The 21566-nt window shown below is 42.6% G+C and overlaps 1 protein-coding gene across 1 annotated transcript in view; it reads left to right on the top strand.

The window, feature by feature from the left end:
* Positions 1 to 6255: 6255 nt before the first annotated feature.
* ZNF710 (zinc finger protein 710) overlaps positions 6256 to 21566 on the top strand; it is an 84227-nt gene continuing 68916 nt past the window's right edge. Inside the window, exon 1 of the mRNA XM_072618451.1 lies at positions 6256 to 6456. The gene's annotated coding sequence lies outside the window, so the exon portion shown is untranslated. The remainder of the gene's footprint in view (positions 6457 to 21566) is intronic.

Consider the following 21566-nt stretch of genomic DNA (forward strand, 5'->3'; position numbering starts at 1 on the left):
ATTAAAATTTCATGCCTCTATAGTCTAGGTTAGCTTGATTTAGTTAGCTTGGCCAGTTATGCCATGACATAGATGAAGCCAAGATCACAAAATCCATTGCTCAAGACTATGTGTCTAACACACATCAACCACCATGCAAATATGTGCCCTTGGTTGGACTAGAGGTCCACTCAGAGTTTCTTTCCACTTGGAGATCTACGATCCTGTGACAGAGAGACCAGACAGGAAGTATTACTTAGTGAAATATATAATCAGTACTGGAAAAACTAATGTAGGTTATGTTCTACACTATTCTACTATAGGCAGTATAGACTCTCAGAGCCCTTATTTAACTCCTACTGACATCTCTCAGATGGCTAGCTATCTCTACCCCTCAAAGTTCTAGGGATACCCCTAAGGGGTTGGGATTCTTCTCTAATATTTGGGCTAAAGTCCCCTTTCCAGTACATTTTCCCCAATACTAATCTCTAGTTATAGTCATCATTGATTGAATCAGTGATTTAAGAACTTCAATATCATTTAACCAATTAACATTCATTATCTTTTATGATGGGATATTCACTTAGAAGACATAGCAAGAAATAAACTACAACTATAATCTTCTTCCCCTAAGAGAAGGGCATATTCTTCCCTACGCTACCTTAGTGCCTAGGAAGAGTGAGTTTATATTTAATCTCTTGCTCCAAAGCATTTGCTTCACCAAATTCACTTCTGAATACAGCATAGCCAATGGACAAATTGTTCACTCTTTGCTGCCTGATCCACTGGTATGCTGGCTCAAACAGGTAGGTCCTCCTAAGGTTTGGCTGCCATCAAACTATGGTATAGACCCCAATCACTGAACCCCTGGTACTCTCCCAACTTTTAGAAGCATAAGGTCAAAGCCTCATCTTCTCCATCTCCAGTAATGCTTCACTTAAGGCAGAAAAAAATAGATAGGGCCAGAAGCAACAGTGGTGATGGCTTCACACTAACCCTAGTGTGTAGAGTATGCTACTTGCACTCTGCCTCCTTGGAGGTTTGTAGCAGTTTTTACTTCTTCACTTGAATGCAACAAGGGAGAAAAAGAAACTGAGGTTGAATGATTGAGGCCTTTGTATATACACCTAATTCTGGCTCAGAAACAAACCAAAACAGCTGTCTTTGAGAAACAGCAAGTAGACAGCGATGCCTGTGTGCTCTGAAGTCCCTATGGGGGAACTGCAGCAGGCCATGCATGTTGCCCGCATTCATAAGGGATTTTATTGACCAGCCTTCCATTGGCCATCCTACATGGATACAACTTTTCCCTACCATTGTACTTCTGTGAACTTTGAATCTGTACTGATACCACCTTCCTGGTCTTATACTAATGACAGCCTCAAAAATGGATTTCTAGCCACTTCTATACTTATCACTGTTATCTCTGATCAATCTGCTCTCTTATGAGCCACAAATTCTGCCCACACTTTCTGCAGCCTCTGTCTCAGGTGGCTTACTGAATGTCACAGATACAACATTTAGGCTCTGTGAAGTCACATTCTTGGTATCATAAAACTGACTGAAGAGGTAGAGAATACAGAAGTAGAGAATGAGATCTGAGTTGTCCCCCAGGCAGTACTCAACTTGAACCAAAAGACCAATGGCCTTGCCCATTTTTCTCTAACACAGGATAGTCTTTCTAAGAGGTTATGATAACCTTATTGGACATCATAAAGCATTTGGCTGGCAAATGCCTACCATTCCGGAAGCAGCATGCCCTCCCCCTAAACCCAATGGACTCCATTGTGCTCCTAGTTTGCTGACCATAAAAAATAGTCAGTTTGGTAGAATAAAACACTGCCTTGGAGCCTCTCCTCCAACAAGATGTCTCCCATGCATAAGTCAAATTTATATAAGATTCTTTGAAAGATATAACAACAGAGAGAACCTTGTTCAAAGATTTAACAGAGAGAACCTTGTTCAAAGACCAAACCTTTTGATTATTAGTATTAAACAAAGCATAAAACAGGGAGCTGTATGTTCATGAAAGGCGTGTTTACCACTGTCATAGAGGAGATCCAGTGCAGAATCCAAGTCAAAGCAGGATTCTGTACAGATGAGGGGGAGGGGAAGAGAACAGAAGGTAACAGGCATTTACTAGTCATTTACTATGTACCAGGCACTGTGTTAAGAACTTTACAAATATCTCATTTGATTCTTACAACATCCCTAAAAGGAGGTACCTACTATTATTCATTTTACAGTTGAGGAAACTGAGGCCGACAAAAGTGATTGACCCAGGGTCACACAGCTTCTAAGTGTCTGATGCTGAATTTGAACTCAGTTCTTCCTGACTCTAGGTCCAATGCTCTATCAGATGGTATAGTCCTCCAGATACTCTTCTTCCCACATGACATTGTGGTGATTGCATCAAGGCCTAGAAAATTGTGGAGACTCCTAATCACTCAAAAGCATTTGACTTAATTATCCACCCACATAATAATCAAACAGATGAAGAAGAATGCCTGTTGCCCAGGCTATGCTATGAACTGGATAGACAACCTATAGAGCTTGTCCCTTAGTTTTATAGTTTGTCCAGTCCATATATGTATATGTGCATATATGTACAAATTGAAGGGTTTTTTAAATGACCTCAAGTTTTTCCTTGAAGCTAAGACCTGTTTTTTAAACACTTGGTGTGGGTAACATGTAAGAAGGCTGGAAATGGGGAAGCAGGTTATGAAGGGCTTTGACAGCCAAACAAGAGATTCTATATTTGATTCCAGAGGTGAAAGGGTTATTTTGGAAGCAATCATTTTGATGAAAAAATCGTCCTCATTGGTGGTATCTTTAATAAAGACATAATCTTCATGAAATTGGAAGGCAATCAAACAAAAGAGGAGGAAACAATTAGGAAAAGAGAAGAGTGAGGAAATATAATCGTATAAGGCTTAAGAATGTAGCTACTGCCAGAGTGGATAGGGCGCTGTGCCTGGAGTCAAGAAGACCTGAATTCAAATCCAATCTCAGACATTTACTAGCTGTGTGACCCTGGGAAAATCACTTAACCTCTGTTTCAGTCTTCTCAACCATAAAATAGGGCTAAGAATAACACCTACCTCATAGGATTGTTGTGTGGATCAAATGAGATATTTGTAAAAAGCACTTTACAGTGCCTGACATACAGTAGGTACTATGTAAATGCTTATTCGCTTTCCTTGAGAAGTAGGGGAGAGCCTAGGAAGAATAAAAGAAGGCATAAAAGCAGGCGAAGAAGTAGAGAAGAGCCAATATATCAAGGACATAGGGCATTCCTGTGTCTGCACCTTTGCTTGAGCTCATCCCTCACCTGAATACTTAGAATTGGTGAGTTTCAGCTTGAGACAAGGTAAATCTTCCCAGAGCTCAGCTCTTCAAAAGTGGGAGAGGCTGCCTCCCCTGGTAGTCCAGTCACTGGTAGTATGGATAATTAAATGCTGGGAATGTTACAGGTTACAGAACAGATTCCTGCTCATGGACTTTTGGGACTAGGTAAATGCCTAAAGCTTCTTCTAACCCTGAGGCTTCCTCTCTCTACTCTCTCTGAATCGTATCTATCCTCCCAGGCCCACCTCATATTCCACCTCCATTAAATTCCCATAAATTTTTCCCAACCACTCCAGTGCACAGTGATGTCTTCCCAAGCTGATTTCCATATTTACTGTCTGTACCATAGATCAAAACATAGAATATTTGAGCTGGAAGGGACCTTAGAGGTGGCAGATATAGCGAGGCTACAGCTCCATGAAGGAGTCCTAGTCCCTAGAAATCTTTTGCAGTTGCACAAGACTTTTTACTATCAAAGGTCCTTCTAAAAACTTGTGAATTTAGAAAAGACTTAACCCTCCATCCTCCTTGTGTTCTATTGCTCTCACCTCCTAGGTCTCCAACTCCCAGTCTCTGAAGGGAGAAAGCTGAGACTTCAGCCCAGGTCTCCTGACTCCCTAGCTCCTTACCCTACATTGTCTCTTAGAGTACAGGATTTGGAGTAAGAAACGATCTGCTTTCAAACACTAATACCATTGTGACCAAAGGCAAGTTACTTAACTTTTGGGCCTCATCTATGCAAAAGGTGGATAATTCTTACACTTAAAAAGATCTTCACTGAACTGAAATGAGAATCAAGTCATTCTCAAATAATAATCTCAAATGATAATGGTAATCAAAATTAAGATTTGCAAGGCATTTACAAATATTCCACATTTCACAACAACCTTGGGAGATAGGCACTATTTATTTACAGATGAGGAAACTGAGGCAGGCAGGGCTTAACTGAGTTATCCAGGGACACCCTGCTAAGTAAGCCTGATTTGAAGCTAGGCCTTCCTAATTCCAGATTCCCAGCTCTATCCCCTAAGCACCTACTTGACAAGAATATATATGTATCAGATTTTGCAGATCTTAAAGTTCTATGTAAATATGTCATTAAAATTTCTGGTACTGTTTGCTATTTCATACCTAAGTTTCTTGAGGAAGGGACCATGTTTTCTACCTCTATGGAAATATAGCACCTAACAATGCTAGGTCCTCAAAAAAACCCCCCAAAACTTGTTGAATTAAAAACTGAATCGATACTGAAGTAAGCCCACCACTAGACAATTTTCCTACATCTTTTCTCCCAACATCCCTATAAAAGTACTGAGGGTCTGGCTGATAGGTATTGGTCTGATGCAAGGTTTCCTCATTAATAATTTAATCAACCACTCCTCAGGAGAGAATGAGAGGGCCATTCTGTGGGCAGATTACCCTTTGAGAAAGCCCTTTCTACTTTACACTTCCACAGTGTGTTTTCTCTTTCCAGGACTACTTAGTTTGTCTGCCTGCCTTGGCTCAATGGATAATCTCTCATTATCTGCTGGAAATCTGTTTTTAAGGAGCAACTTTTGAGCCTTGAATTTTTTCTGGAGATGGAGGTATGTATCCTCGAAGAACCGTTCTCGGGGAGTTGTAAGAAGAAAGGGCTGTGAAATGCTCATTAACCCAGTGGCACCTTCCAGAAAGCTGCCTCTAAGACAGCAAACTCCAGGAATATTAGCCCCCTTGTTTTAAAATGACTGGGGAGTTAGTGGTGAGAAGCAAGAATTCTTTTAAGGTCCATTCTACTACCTGCTCCCAAGAAGCTCAAGCATCAGAAGCAGCAATGCCTCTTAGAACTGCTGGGAGTCAGCAAGGAGTTTTTAACCTTCACTGTACTTATCTGTTTCTCAAAGACACATCATCACTTCCCTGTCTTGGGAGACCTCACCCACAAACAGGGTTAAATAGCAGCACTCCCTTCACCAGACACTTGCCTATACTAACTCATTAGTGGCTGGCTAGTGCTTTGAGAATAGTCTTAAAGGTAGCATATTTTTTTAAACGCTTAAATGTTCTAAATACATGTTTGTCCCATAGGCATGAGCCTTGTTTGAAGGAAACAAAAACAAAACCTCCAGCTTTATTCTCTTAGAAGAGGTTTCTAAGACTTCCTCATCTATCTCCACCCCTCTCTGGAGCCCAACCCTATTTTCCTCCTCCTTCCCATTTACAAAACCACATTAACTTTTCTTTCTAAGGGATGCACAAAGCTTAACATCTCCCCAGGACTCTTTTCCCTCCCCGGGGCTGGCCAAGCTTTCTTTTACCCCTGGCTTCCATTGTATGGACGGTGGCCATAAGGCCCTAAGTCCCCCAAACTCAAGTCACCCTATTTCTACCTAAGTCTCCTTACATAAAAATAGGTCTCCCTCTCCCCCACACTCCTCAGCTTCAGTTAAGTTTTGTTCCCTTTTTCTGCTCTGATGTTTAAAAAAAGAAGAAAAGAAAGAGGAAAAAAAAGGCGTGACTTGATTTTCAAACGAAACTCCCACAGCAAACAAAACCCTTTTAAAGAAAAGAGAAAGGAGGAAGAAGGAAGAAAAGAGGGAAGAAAAAAGGGGGGGAACCCCCCTCCAGGCTTTCAATTAGAGTGGGAGAGTTGGACAGAAAGAAAGAAAGAAAAAGAAAGAAAAATCCTCTGTGTGGTGGAAAGAGAAAAGAAAACTTGGGCTGACCAGGGAGGGGGAGTATTGAGGGAGGGGGGAAAGGAAGTGAGAAAACAAAAGAGAGATAAAAGAGCTGCTTTTCTCTCTTCCTCTCAGAGCTGGCTTAGGAGGAGCTGTTTTGCATCCCTTCACGTCAGCCCTGCCTCATTCCCTTCTTCCTGAGAGAGAAAGAGAGAAAGAGAGGGAGGAGAGAGAGAGGAGAGAGGGAGGGAGGGAGGGAAGAGGAGAGGGAGGGAGGGAGAGAGAGAAAGAGAAAGAGAGAGGGAGGGAGGGAGGGAGCGGGGCGGGCGTGCTCGGAGGAGAGCCGGCGGTACCAGCACCCACATCAGGCGGTGGGCAGCCAGAAGCGAGCCCTCTTCCTGCCGCCCCCCCCGGGCCCGGCGCAGGGACCCCCCGCCCAGGTCCCCGCAGGAGCCGCTCCAGGAGCCCAAGGGTGAGTCTCCGGCCGGAGCCCGCCGCTCCCCCCTCCCTCCTCCCGAGCGGAGCCAGACCGCGAGAGCCCGGGGAGGGGGCCGGCGGCGGGGAGGGGAGGGGGAGGGGGCCGGCGGCGGGGAGGGGGAGGGGAGCCCGGAGCCCAGCGCGCGGCCCGCCCCCCCGGGGGCTCCCCGGGGACCGGCCCCGCCACAGGCCCGGCTGCGGGGCGGCCAACATGTCGTCTCTGCCTTTCACTTCCACATTCCCTCATGCCGGGGAGAGAGAGACAGAGAGAGAGGGAGAAGGAGGGAGGGAAGGGGAGAGAGGGAGAGAGGGAGAGGGAGCGATGGCGTCTGGGGGGAGGAGAGCGGAGGGGGAGGGGAGGGAAGGGAGGAGGGGGAGAAGACCGAGGAGAGAGGGAGGGAGGGAGGGAGGGAGGAGAAGAAAGAGAGGAGCGGAGCGGGAGGGGGAGGCAGCCGCCCAGGCCGGGCTGCCGCAGCTGTCGGCTTCCCCCGCACGTGGGTGTCCCCGGCAGCCCCGCACGCTCCCCTCGGTCCTCGGGCTGGGACTGGAAGTTTCTCCCCCAGCACCGATGGTCGGCCACAAACTTTCTGCGTGTGCCTGTGCGCGCGTGTCCGTGTGTGTGTGTGTCTGTGTCTGTCTGCGTGTCTGTGTGTCCTCGCCGCCGGCTGGACCTCGGCCAGGGCCGGCCGGAGCCGGAGCCGGAGCCGGAGCCGGGCCGAGGGGCAGCGGGGAGGGGCGCCCCTGGCACGGGCCGGGGAGCCCGCCGCCGCGCGTTTGCCCAGATGCACGGGGTCAGTTACCTGTTGAAAGGGCTCGCCGGGCTGCAGCCGCGGGGCCCGCGAGGCCGGCTGCTGCCCTGTCCGGGGGGGCCCCCGACTTTCCTCCCCTGGTCCCCCCTGTCCCCCCATCGTCCCCTTCCCTCCCTCTGCCCTCTTTTTCTCTCCCCCCTCGTCCGTCCATTCTCTGCCCTCTTTTCTCTCCCCCTCTTTTCTTCCCTTCCCCTGCCCCCCGCTTCTTTCTTCCCCTCCCCCTCTTCTCTTCCCTTTCTCATCTTCTTCCCCTCCCCCTCTTTCTTCCCTTTCTCATCTTCTTCCCCTCCCCCTCTTTCTTCCCTTTCTCATCTTCCTTCTTCCCTTCCCCCACTTCCTTCTCCTTCCCCTTCCTTCTCTCCCACCCTCTTTAACTTCTCCATCCTCATTATCCTTTCGTCTTCCTCTTTCTCCCCTCTCCTTCTTGTCTTCTCCCTCTTCTTCCTCCTTTTTCACTCCTTTTCCTTCTTTCACGCTTCCTCCAATCCCTCCTTCTTCCTTTGTCACCCTCCTCCCTTTTTTCTCTCCCTTTCTCCCCCTCCTTATTTCTCCCTCCTGCTGGCATCTCATTCCTCCTCTTGTGTCTCCTCTTTCTCCGCTGTCCCCGTTCCCTTCCCTCTCCTTTTCCCTCAGCTCTCTTTTCTTCCACCCTTCACCTCCCCCATACTTGCCTCTGCTTTCTGCCCCCCCCCCCCCCCATTTCTCTCCGTTTTCTCTTTGAAACAGTTGGGGTATGTGTAAAAAGGGGTTGCAGAAGGAAGTCTGGGTGCCTATAGGATGGGTGGGGAAGGTGGCAGGTCCTTTAAACTCCTGACTTGTTAACAAGTTTGTGTGGGCTTTTTTTTTCTTCCAATATGCCTTTTAAGATGACTTTTATGGTTGTTGCAACTGCATCCCTGTAGTCAGAGAGTAGTTTGGAAAGATTTAAGAGGCAGAGGAGAGGCTTCCGCGGATGGAAGCTAACCCAGAAAAGTAATTAATTCAGATACATCTGTGAAGTACTGAAATTGCTAAGAGATGGGGGCCATGTGAAGTTGGGGGGTCATTTAAACTGCTGCCTGAACGATTCCTGGTCAAACAGGAATAGCTTTTGAGTAATGAGAAAATTAATGAAAACATATCACTGAGACAGGACTGAAGAGGCTGCTCAGATCTTATCCTTGGGACTGTGGGAACTGGCACTGTTGTGTGGGCTGAATGGCTCCAGTTTAGGGAAACAACATCAACATTCCCTGGCCAAGCCCTGGGGAGCCTGGACTGTACGACTTAGTGAAGTCCTAGAATTCTCACATAGGTACAGTGGAGAAGGACTTTGTGCCCTTGGGAGTCAGACATCTGGCCTTGAAGCTGCTCACTCTTTCTTGTGCGGGTTTTGTACAGGTGTAGTTTAAAAAAAGTCAAAGGTCATTTCTTCAAAAGAGCAAGACTGTTGGACTCATCTCCACAGTGACTTTGCCATATTTTTCTGAAGCTCAGGACTTAAGGGTCAGGTGGAAGAAAAAGTATTCTTAAGAATGAACAGGAATAATTTATACAGCTAATTCTAATGATCAAAGCAGCTGAATTGTTTAGTTCCCACCTGGCCTCTGCATTTCTTTTCTCACTGAAAATAAATGTCATTACTTTTAAGGATATGACCATAGCCCTTTGACTCAGTGCCCTACTCCAGTCACCTGTAATTCTTGATCAGAGCAACTAATTAGTGACTGAGTTATTAAAACCCTTCTCAACCTAGAGTAGACTGTACAATGTGAAATTCCAAGATAAAACAGGGAAATGGGAGTCAGCAGTGGGAGCCATGACAGTTGTTCTCTTTAAGGGAAGGAAGGGCCAAGTGGACAATTTGGGATTGGTTATCTTTTGACCCATGTACCAAGCCAATGGTTCTGTTGCTTGAGACTCAGTTTAAGATATAGAGCTAAGAGCCTAGAGTCTCTGAAATACCTTCCTTCCTTCTCCTGTGCAGATTCTTTGGGTGTCTCCTTTCATTTTGGTGTTACATGCTTATTATCGTTCTGGCATTACATGATCATTGCAAATGCTTGTGTTATTCCCATTCTGGATGCATTTTCTACTGGGGAGATTTATTTTAAGCATATTGTCTAGAGACATTGAGGTAACCAAATCTGAAATGGTTTTCAAATGTGGAGGAAGGGAGAGAGGGTAATAGGACCACCAGAGATTTTGCGGAACTTCTATTTTGGGTTTGCTTTGGGGCTTAGAGATATTTCTAGTACTCTTTTGCCTGGGAAGCTTAAGTTTAAAAATCATACAGGATATTTAAGTGGCTCAGTTTTAGTATGTGTAAAAGGAATGGTGGTGAGGAAGCAGGGGACCTGCTAAGTGATGCACATTGGCCTATCATACCTGGAGTCCCAGGCCTTATGCAACTTCCACATTTATCCCCTTGATAAGTCTGGCACCATTGCGTTCATGCCCACACATGGCCAGTGACTCAACCAATGGAGATCAGTTTTTTAGGGCATCTTATCAACCAATATCCTGTGTAGTCAGCCTAATCAACTACTCATTGGCTCTAGAGTTGTTATCAAGCTGTCCCAAAATGCCAGATTGATCATTTTAAAATCAAATGTTTTTAATCAAATAATTCATAATAATTAATAAATTTATATAGTGCTTTAAGGTTTATAAAGCATTTTATAAACATCATCTCCCTTGATCCTCTGACATATAGGGGCTTTTGTGACCTCAATTTTATAGATAACCTAAGTCACTGGTAAGTTCAGTGATGGACTCGGAAAAAAGGAGTGCTAGGAATGATAAGGTGAACATCTCAGGATGAACTTTGTTCATAGAATCTTCCAATTATAGAAAGGTTCTTGGGCCTTCTCCCAGAAGAAGCCCCTGAATGACAGAAGGCTACTAATGGGGGTCAGGAGGAAAAGTTTACATTAAGATTCAAAGAGGTACTAATCAGTAGTTCTACACACTTAAGTTCTAGTTCACCTTGAGGTAGAGTCCAGCAGGGCAGAACAACCCAGTGGACGCTTCTGTAAAACGGTAGCATGAGTTTGATTCGATTCAGAGCTGGCTGGGAAGTTAGTGAATATGGGAGGAATTCTCTCTTCATCTCTGTACCCTGCAAATTATTTGGAACTTGGAATTTGGGGATTTATGAAGGTGAGAAGTTCCAGAGAAGATGCCCATGTGCATTATTAGTCAAGGGAATTCTTTCACCTAGAAGTTCCTTGTAACAGTGAAGTCACAAATCCAGTTCCTCTCTCTGTGACGCAGACCCGTAACCATAGAAAGTGTGGACATAGAGTGGAAAATGATAATGTATTGTGGAGAGTGTCACTCTGCAAAGGCTCCAATGGTAATGTAGGATGGATATATACACATGAAGACTTGGAGTTACCTCTTCTGTTAGGTTGTAAGTGCTATGAGGGAAGGAGCTATGCCTTTATCATCTTTGCTTCCCCTATGGTGCCTTGCATGGAATAGATGCCTATAAATATCTATTGAATGAATAAAGGATAGGAAGAAATGCCTAAAGTCAAGGGTGGTGGAAATGATAGGACACATTGTCTAAGTCACTTCTATTTTATTGGAAGGTAGGAATGCCTCCTCTCAAATCAGCTTAGTTTCTTACTAATAAAACATAAAGGGTTCCATTTATCAATTTTTTTTAAATGGGGGACAGCTTATTGAAATATATTCAGAATTGGTGGGAATTTTAAAGTATCATTGTAGGAAATAAATATGCAGATATTACTGTTGTTACCCCTCCACACCCTAAAAAAGAATCTTTATAGGATGTTCATTATCTAAGCTCTGTCCATCATCCTTCAGGTCCCTTCTTTTGAAGTCCAGTTCACAAAGATCTTACTGAATTCTTAGCACATAGTTTTACATGCCACTCATTGGGTAATTTAATCAGGTGCTTCCTTTTGACAGCCCTTGTGTTTTTGCCTTGTATAGTTGATGAGCGTTTGTCCTGGGTCTTAATTTTCATTGTGTTTTATGTGTTGCTTTCCCACCTGGCTTGTGAGGCCAAAGGTGATGTGTTATGGCTTCAAAGTACATATTCTTTATACATCAAGAATAGTATCCTGCACATATTAGGAGCTAAATATATATTTTTGGTTTGAGTTCCCAATGACTTGGAAGTCTAAATCTTTACAGAAATTGGCAAGAACAATCAGAATTCAAATGGATATATATAATTATTCATTGCCCAAAGAAGCATTTTACCAAGATATATCATTTAGCACAGTGCCTAGCACATAGTAGGTGCTTAATACATGCTTGTTGACTTGAAATGGGATAGATTTAGCTTAGAACAAAAGAAAATGCCAAAGGTATTTTTGACTTTAGGGAAAAGTGATAATTTTTTGCCCCTTAAAATACACAACTAATGGAGGATAAAGTAATTTGTCATTTCCCCAGCCTAGCAGACATCTCCCAATCCTTGTGATTTAGTAGTTAAGCTGTAGGAAGTTGTCTGAGGCACATAGAGATTAAGTGACACACACACAGCCAGTATCAGAGACAGGAATTGAACTCAGCTCTTTTCAATGCCAAGAACAGTCCTCTCTTCACTATGCTAGACTGCTTCCACAAAGGGAGAAAATCACTAAGCTAATCAGTGATGGATAGTACTCAACCAAGTTCTTGTACAGGCATTTATTAGTCTAGGAGGGAAGTCTTAGTATGCTGACTTATGGTGCTGGCCATTTCTACCAAACAAGCAAGTCACAATTCCAAATGTAGTATGCAAATTGGCTTTTTACAAGATGGAATGTGTTTTCTCATAAAAATGTTATAAAATGTGTTTACATTCCTGTGTAACACATATACACACACACATACACACACACACACACACACGAGACAGTCTTGTTATGAGTTATCGTGGCAGAAGGAAGTTACCACCTGGCAATAATAATAATGATGCCGGCCTTTATGTAGTGCCTCATATGCCAGGCACTTTACTAAGTGCTCTATAGATACTGCCTCATTTGATCCTTACAACAACCTTGGGAGGTAGGTATTATGATTATTATAATTTTACATTTGAGGAAATTGAGATAAATAGAGGTTAAGTGACATGCCCAGGGTCATACAACTAGTGTTTGTGAGGCTGGATTTGAGCTAAGATCTTCTGAGTGCAGGCCAGTCCTTTCTCCACTGTGCTACCAAGCTGGTAGCCAAACTTCTGATGATGTGTTCCTCCAAACTTAGCTCAGCTTCTTTTCAAACTTTTCATAATGTGTCATTAAATCTGAACCAAAGTCTTTCTAATTTGGGAGGATCTACCAGAGATTGTATTTCTCTTTAAAAGTCCAAGGTTGTTTCCATGGCACTGTGAGGCATTCATTACTTACAGTAGAACCTTACTAGAATCAGTCGGCTTACCTTTATTAGGCGCCTGCTATTTGCCCTGCACTGAGCTAAGTGTGGCATAAAACAGTCCTTACTTTCAAGAAGCTCCTGGTCTAATGGGAGAGACAATATGCAAATACTTGTGTACGAATGATATATATAGGAAATGTTGGAGATAATATTAGAGGGAAAGTACTGAGATTAAAGAGGTTTGGAGAAGATTCTTATAAAGAATGAGCCTTTAGCTGAGACTTGAAAAAAATTAGAAGGTGGAGATGAGAGAGAGTGAGCATTCCAGGCATGGAGCATAGGCCATTGAAAATACTACCGCTGAAAACATGCAAGATTTGGAGTGTCGTGTTCAAAAAACATGCAGGAGGTCAGTGTCACTGGTTTCAGCTTGAATAGAAGGGATTAAGGTGCAAGAAGACTTGGAAAGGTCGCAAGGGACCAAATTATGAAGTGTTTTGAAAGCCAACAGGATTTTATTTTTGATGCTCCAAGGTAATAAGGAACCATGGAATTTGTTGAACAGGTGAAGTGATAGGGTTAGACCTGTGTTTTGACAGCTAAATAGAAAAAATATAGGAACTCAATACTGTTGAACTAATTACCTTAAATTTCATAAATATGAATTTTATGTTTTACTTTAACATTTCTTTTTTAAATTTTGAGTCCCAAATTTTCTCCCTGCCACCAGTCCCTCCCCCACTAAAAATTAATTTTATATAGAATGCTGGTGCTTAAGGAAAGGTAGCTTTAGTTAGAGAAGGAAGAGATGCTGAAGGGCTTTAGTTGTCAACGGCACTGATTTTGGATTATAACTTAATTCACTTCAGCATTGATGGCTTCCTTTTCCTTGCTACAGGTATATCTCCAGCACTCATCAACCATGCTTAAAGTCCTTTTTTGTCTCATAAATGGAGTAAGGAGAGGAAGAGTTTTCTCCCACACAACTTGATGAGAGTTGGAAGAAAGTGGGGGAGGGGTGTAGGAAAGAAAAGGATTATAGTGCTCATGGGTATGTAGGTGAGAGAGGTTACCTGGAGTGTCATTTGTGTTGTTTAGTCACTGCAGTTGTGTCCAACTCTTCATGAATCCATTTTGGGATTTCCTTGGCTCAGAAAGATACTAGAGTGGTTTGCCATTTCCTTCTCCAGTTCATTTTTACACATGATGAACTGAGGCAAACAAGGTGAAGTGACTTGCTTAAGAGTCACACAGCTAGTAAGTGTCTGAGGCCAGATTTGAACTAGGAAGAAGAGTCTTCCTGATTGCAAGCCAAATGCCCTATCTACTATGCCACCTGGCTACCCCATAAGTTATTTATAAGGTGTCATAAATAAGTTATTGATATGAGGGAGAAGGAAAGAGTGAGGCTGCTCTGTAGACATAAAATAAAGAGAAAGTAAAGAAGGATTCTCCCTCACCAACTACTTGGTGATGTTGACCTAATACATTTTGGAGAAGGAAGAATGTAGTGGTGAGGACAAATGAGGCACTGTACAACCAGGCTTGCACGTTTATATAGAATAATTACAAGTTATAAGTAACTTCATAGAATTACTTGTAATGCCATCTCGGTTGAGAAGAAAGACAATGTATCTTATCCCCTGAATAGATTATGAACTGCAGGAGGGCAGGGATCTTGTCTCATCTAAACTTTGTTTCTCCTACCACTCTGTTCTTTTTATTTGTATACAATCATCATTTAATAAATTTTTGTTACGTTGAGAGTGCGCCTTTGTCACTTGAGGGATGAAGGAGTATAGGAATGTAAAGAGGATGTGGAGAAGTATTGTGGTTGGGTAGACAATACATTAATTTGAGATCAGTAAATAGGAGCAGAGAAAACAAAAATAATTTAACCCTGAGTAGAAGATGCCTGTTCAAATGGGTCATTTTTGCAAAGTCTGGGCTTGTTTTTTTCTCTTACTATGTAGCTTGTCTTCCTAAAAGAAAATCAGCTTCATTTGGTATTCTAGATAGTATTATTGCCGGAGTCTACACTCTGCAAAAACAATAAATACAAAGTTTAAAAAATTTCATCATCATCTAGCTGTTTGCCCATGTTTTTACATGCTCTGCTGTGCTCATGTTTCAAAACATATGCGGTAGGTAACATCAGGCACTGATCCGGGACCCCTGCCATACTCAGACACAATGAAGAGGATTAAAGATGGGATTTCAATCTTACCTTTGAAGTTTTCAGCTTTTATCAGTCTATGTCAGAACCTTAACATTATTTAGAAGGAGCTAATGTTATTGTTTGCGAACTGGTCTCAGCGTCATACCTGCCACTGTCAAGCTCCATGATAGAGCTTCCTGGTGCCCATGGGCTGATGCCTGACATTTTTATAGAAGGGTTTTCATGAGGGAAGTTTCTTTATACTTTTGAGGTCTATGGTTTTCTCCTGAGCGTGGAAAGAACTTGCCTCCTGCTCCTCCCAGGATGAATATGTGTCTAGAGGTTCTTCATTGTAATTAAGAGTGTAAAAATTTGTCCCTTGAACTCTCCCCCCTTAAAAAAAAAGTGCCACTAGCTGTGCCCTTCTATTTTTGTTCTTTTTTATTTTATTTTTCAATTAATATAAATTTGCTCCCCCCTCACCCACCTCTCCTGTTGAGGAAAAAAAAACCCCAAAACCCTTGCAACAAATAAGAGTCAAGCAAAAGAGATTCCCACATTAGCCATGTCCAAAAATGTGTGGTTCATTCTGCACCTTGAGTCCCTCACCTCTGTCCAGAGGTAGCTTTCAACATATGATATCTATTTCCCCTCTTTGTTACATAGAGGAAGGGCAACTAGGTGGTGTAGTGGATAGAGCACCAGTCCAAGAGTCAGCAGGACCTGAATTCAAATCTCACCTCACTTGACACTTGACACTCACTAGCTGTGTGACCTTGGGCAAGTCACTTAACCCCAATTGCCTCATCCTGGGTCATCTCCAGTCATCCTGATGAATATCTGATCACTGGATTCAGATGACTCTGGAGGAGAAGTGAGGCTGGTGACCTGCACAGCCCTCCCTCACTCACAAAACAAGTCAAGTGCAAGTCATGCCATCATTTCTCTGATGGCATGGTCTTCTTCAGCAATGAAGGATGAACACACACATATAGAGGAGAAGACTGGAGGTGCTGGCCATACACAATATCTGGCTGTAATTTATAGGATTTAAAACTCTGGATCCTGTAAAATACAGCCAGGTATAATATTATGGCTTCTTCTCTGGGGAAGAATTTAATGTCTTTAAGAGATAGAAAATCATCTAGAACCACCTGCTCTCTCATGCCATGTCATATTTATTTCTTAAGTTGGAATCATTATTTCCTAAGTGAAAAGGAGAGAGGGAGTGTTTTTAGCACTGGGTTCCACTTACTCTAGAAATGAATGTTCTGACTGGTAAGGAAATCTCAAGATCTGTCTGGGAATACTTTTTATGTCCACACTATACTCAGAAGAGTGCTTGGTCCTTTTGTTAAAAAATATTTCCTCTCCACCCTCTTCCATTTTGGGGGATGGGGGTAGATTTAGGGAAAGGGATTAAAAAAAAAACTCTGTAAAGCACACTGCAACAATAAGATTTGTGCCCTTGTATGTTGGAATCACTCAGTATATGTTTCTTGAATTCATTGGTTAATTCACTAATTTTGAAATGTGTTAGGTTTTAAAAACTGTTTGCCTTTGACTATGAAGAAAACTGGATTAATTTATATCTCCTTCTTTCCTTCCTTCTCTTTTCCTGTTGGCTTGAATAATTAAGGTCCTGTCCAGTGGCATTTTTCCTTCAGTGGAGTACAGAGCATCTTTCTAACCAAAGTTTTATTTTTTTTTAAATTGTATGATTTAAGTATTCTTAATGCCCTCCCCTAGCGTTCCACTCCATTATCTTATTGTGTTCTATCTCATTATCCTGAAAAACTTCTGGATAATAACAGCTGAGTTCTTTTGCTTCTGTTAAGAGTTTGTCAGCATTTCTCTTAGAAAAACCCCTATTTTCAAGCCTTTATACCTTGGTTGTAAAAAAAAAAATCTTTCCAGACAGCCACTTAGATTACCAGATCTCAGCCCATGAGCTCAACTTATTTTCCCCCCTGCTCTTCTTAATCCACTTCTTTCTTTTCTTTCTTTTTTTCTTCTAAAGCACCACTGTTGTTCCATTCTAACATGACTATAAAGTTTCATTTTTGTTCCTAAGCACTCGGACACTTCTCTTGGCTCCCCACCTCCACAAATGACAGTTTGCTTTAGCCACTGGTTGACAAGCATGCACTGGAAAGATGTGTGTTACTTGGATTTTTTTGTGTTGTTGTTTCTTCAGTGGAAATTTCCTGAGGATTTGGCTCTCTGCGGGTGGGCTGCTAGACTGCCTGCCTCCCTCCTTCCGTGCCTATTCCTCCTCCACTCTCTTAGGTCCCTGGCCCTCACCCTCCTTACTCTGGCCACAGCCTTCCTCCTTGAATGCCCAGCTGCTGCACTGGGAACCTTTTTTTTAAGCCCCCTTTCATAGTCCTTTGATTCCTTTTGGCTGAAAACTAACTCCTAGTCTTAAAAATGTCCATGGATGTTTTTAGGGTGTATCTTTTTGATTATGTCTTCTCTAAGAATACCTTTCAAGGGGCAGGGCAAAGAGACCCCAGCACAGACTTGTGGGCCAAGCCCGACTCCCCAGGACTTTATTATCTCCAGAACCATCTCCAGATGGTACACCAAGGATTCCTCCAGGTTTGGTTTGGTCTGGCTTTGTTTTAATGGGTTGGCAATGTGGGATAAAAGCCAGTTTTTCCCCCATTCCCTTTGCTCTAATTAATTATGTCTCATATCAGAGGGGCTGAATCAAAATGCTTTTCCTTCCTCACCTGTTCAAACTTAGGGACAGTGTTGCTCTTGTTCTAGCTTTTCTCCATGTTCACCTGTGGAGGCCCATAGCTACTGCCCACATTTGGCCCTCAGCTACAGCAAAGGGGAGAATAATGATATCAGAACATTATAGGAAACTTGAGGTTCCAAATGTTTTTTGGTGTGAACACTTACAAAGCCAACATCAAACCCCTTGTCCTTCCTAAAAGACCATTAGAAATGCTTTTTGCTTTTCTCTGTTAAGCTGGCCAGTGAGGTGGCCTGGATCACTTTGTGCTTGGGGAGAGGGATTTAATTCCTACTGTCTTCTAGCCTTAAAAGCTTTCTAGGCTGTGACCCCCTCCCCCACCCCCATCCTGTATTGGGGGAGACACTGTGCTCAGAATGAGGCATTGTGCCATAAACCCCTTGCATCCTGTATTTCTAGTCAAGCTAAGTCAGAGGAGGAGAGGAAGGAGTGATAGAATTACCAAAGGAATAACACTTGCTTGTTCTAAATTTATCTTTCCTGTTCTTCGTTCTCTCCCTCTTCCTCCCTCTTCCTTTCCCTCCCTCCCTTCCGTCCACCCTTCCTCTTTTTTATCTCCCCTCATAAGAGAGTAGCCTTTCTTACTTGGCTGTTAGCAAAGGTTTTGAAGAGCCTCTTCCCCTTTTCTGGGCTCCACTATGACTTAGTTTACTCTCCCATTTGAGGCGATGGGTATTTCCCTCTTTTCATTAAACCCAGCTCAGTTCTTTCTCTTTCAGTGCTGGGGAGGGGGATGAGCAGGAATTCACCTTCCTTGTTGGTCTTTCTTTCCACCTCCCCTGAATTTCCATTCAGATTGCTTTTCTATCTCCTTACTCTATCTCTCATACCTGGGAGCTAGGGAGTTTGGTGCTTCTTTCCTTCCCTCTAGAGGTGGTGAGGTGACTCTTCTTGGGGGGAGCATTTCCATGTGAATAGTCTCCCCTCCAAAGACTCAGTATGCCAGCTGTTATATGGATAGTGGGTTGGTTTTTTTTTAAACCCTTGAGATTAGGAACGTTTCATTTTATATGAACCTAACTAACAACACTGGAAATAAAAGGGGCAGGTTGGAGGAGGGAGGTTGGATGTTTTTTTCCCTTGGGGTGGTCTTTGTTTAAAATTTAATATGCTCTTCCTTTCTCTCAAAGAGCTCAAGATGGATTCTAGCTCCTTTGTCATTTAGACACTTTATCTGTCTGGTCGTTGAGCTCTGTTATCTTCTTGTCTCTCCCTGTCTTTTCCCTAATGCATCGTTTCACCATGAACCCTCCCCCAAATATTTTCCCCCAATATTTGTGACAACCAATTCCTGCACATCTACATTGTAAGCTTGTTGGTTTATACCTTATCCAATCGACACCCTACTGTAACTTGCACTATCCAGTTGTGTCTCAAGGTGATCTAAGCTACAACCAGCTTCCAGGTCAGAGTTTTGATGTCTTTCAGTTTGGAGAAAGAATCAGGAGGGTTGTGATCTCAGGGAGGTGTTTTCAGCTTCTGAGCAGGCCAAGAGACTAAAACTGCTCACTGCAGCGGAAATCGCCACTTCTGACCTATTGAATGAAGTCTTGGACTTCTGGAAATTTCTCATCAAAGAGGAACTTTCACAGCCATGTCTTGAGTTTATGACACAAGACTCTGGCTCAAACAGAATAATATTACCCATTCTCTCCTTCTCTTTTGTGGGCAGGAACAAATTAAAAGCCTTGTTTATGCCCAGAATATCTGGCCCTGACAAGTCATGTCTCTCCTTCAAGACATGGGCAAAGCATCTGTTGCTTCACCATTCAGTAAACTTCCAAAGAACATCTAACTAAGGAATGGTTGACTCTCAATCTCAAATCATGAACTCCTTTTCTTCAGAAGCATCTTTCTGCCATGGCGTATAGTTGTATTCGCTGTTAAATCTGTGTGATCATATGATTTCGAGCATGGAATCCAAACCCCTTATTTTACAGATGAGGGAACTTCCAAGAGACACTTGTAGACATGAGGGCTGGAAGAAACTTTAGAGTAGCAGATGTCAACTTCTTGGTTGATTTCCTTCTCATTTTACCTAATTCTTCTGATTAGAACCAGCTGTTTGCAGAGAAAATTTACAACAGTGCATTTTCTATGCTTGATTTTATTTCATAATAATCTCTGAGTTACGGCACCAAAATAGTTATTTCCATGGTGTCACTTGTTCTAGATGTGCATTTGATTTTCCCCTGTCCCCTGGACATTGTTAATATAGAGACTCTTGAGATATTGCATTGTACCAAGGACCCTTGGCAGTTAGATTCTCCCCTCCAAGTAAAACTGCCTTTATAAAACCAGAAACACAATGTAGCAAAAATAGTCAGATTTTTAAAAATTATAAATGAAAATGAGAATTAAAGATATACTATCTTCACTAGTAAGGATGGACCAAATCATTTATTGGATAACTCCTTGCAAATAATTTTTTTTTTTTACAGGCTGATAGAATAGTGCCTGGGCCTGGAGTCAGAATGACCTGAGTTTGAGTTTGACCTCAGACACATACCAGCTGTGTGACCCTGGGCAAGTCACTTAACTTCTGTTTGCCCTAGTTTTCTCAACTACAAAATGGGGAGAATAACATCTACCTCACAGGGTTATTGTAAGGATCAAATAACATACTAGTTGTAAAATGATTAGCATGATGCCTGGTACATAGTAGGTGCTATGTCAATTCTTGTTCCCTTCTCCCTGTTGAATTACCCTCTAAATAACAGATCTGATGAATCTGAGAATCCTCTTGGATTCTTTTTCATTTCAGAGCTGCAGTAGGGTGCTTATACATTGATTTCTTAGAGAAGGAAGGAAGACCTAACTTACAGGAGATAGATGATTTGAAAGTAAAAATAATTGAATTTAGCTTCAGAATTTTTCAAGAGCAGCTGGGCAGCATTCTCACCAGATGTGCCTATCCTGTGTTCTGTCCAAAGCAGGAGAGGCAAGTTTATACAGAATGTGATCATATATTGCCCTATTGCCCCAGTTTCTCAGTATCATCAGAGAGTCAGCAAGTTGTCCTTGAAAGCGTTTTTGGTTTTGGAGTTGGGAGTGGAGTTCAGATTCAGACTCTGATACTTAGAACCCTCAGTTACATAAATTTGGGCAATCACTTCCTCTTTTCTAGTTCTCATTTCCTTCTGTAAACTGAGGTAATTGGATCAGCTGACTTCTAAAGAGCCAGTTGCAAGTTGCAAGTATGTAGTGCCTATGATACATGTACCTACTTCATTACCATGTGGTACATGAGAGTTGCATGATCTTTCATATCCTGAGAAGGCACAGTATGCTTAATAAATTTGAAAAATAATTTTCCCACTGGCCAGACAAGTTCATTCCCTTCATGTGATGAGCATCTGACTTTTGGAGCTGTTTATTTCCTCTGACTCTTTAGTGTGTGGTCTGGGGCCCTTTAATGGCTCAGAAGAGATTTTTGATGACCCATATTATTCCCCTTCTCCCTTCTGTATCTATATGTGTGCTCTTCCTCTCTGATGTTCAGAAATGAGCACTGTCAAAAGAACCTGAGTCACTGAGAATGAGGTAGATAATACAAAATAGAGGAGAGGACTCAGGATAATGTCTCCTTTTTAGAAACTTGCCTCTAATAGTGATCAAATTCAAATGTAAAAAATTATCCAGTTGTAGTTGCACAGCCTGTGGATGTGTAAAGTATATGCAAATCATATGCAAATGAACTGATGATTCTCCCAAATACCATATTTTATCTATCTATCTGAATATTATTCCTGAGAAAATTCTAGAAGAGACTTCTGGGCTAGAAATTCTGACTTGAATCTTGAAAATATTCCAAGGTGAAAATATGACAAAATATTAATATATTTTGATCATGGTGGTTGATCTCTGACACTGGAACCACTGACTGGAATTTGAAGGAGCTAGGAGTGGCGTGCTACTACTCTCAACCACATTCTTTTTTCTTCCCTTTCATCCTACTTTTCTTTCGCTCCCTTACGTATGACTTCCTGGTACCCACTGATTAACCCTGCTGTTCTTAAAGTGAAGATGACCATTAGCTCCTTTGCCAGATCATCTTT

Source organism: Notamacropus eugenii, chromosome 1 (assembly GCF_028372415.1).
Source record: "Notamacropus eugenii isolate mMacEug1 chromosome 1, mMacEug1.pri_v2, whole genome shotgun sequence".
Classification (NCBI taxonomy): Eukaryota; Metazoa; Chordata; class Mammalia; order Diprotodontia; family Macropodidae; genus Notamacropus; species Notamacropus eugenii.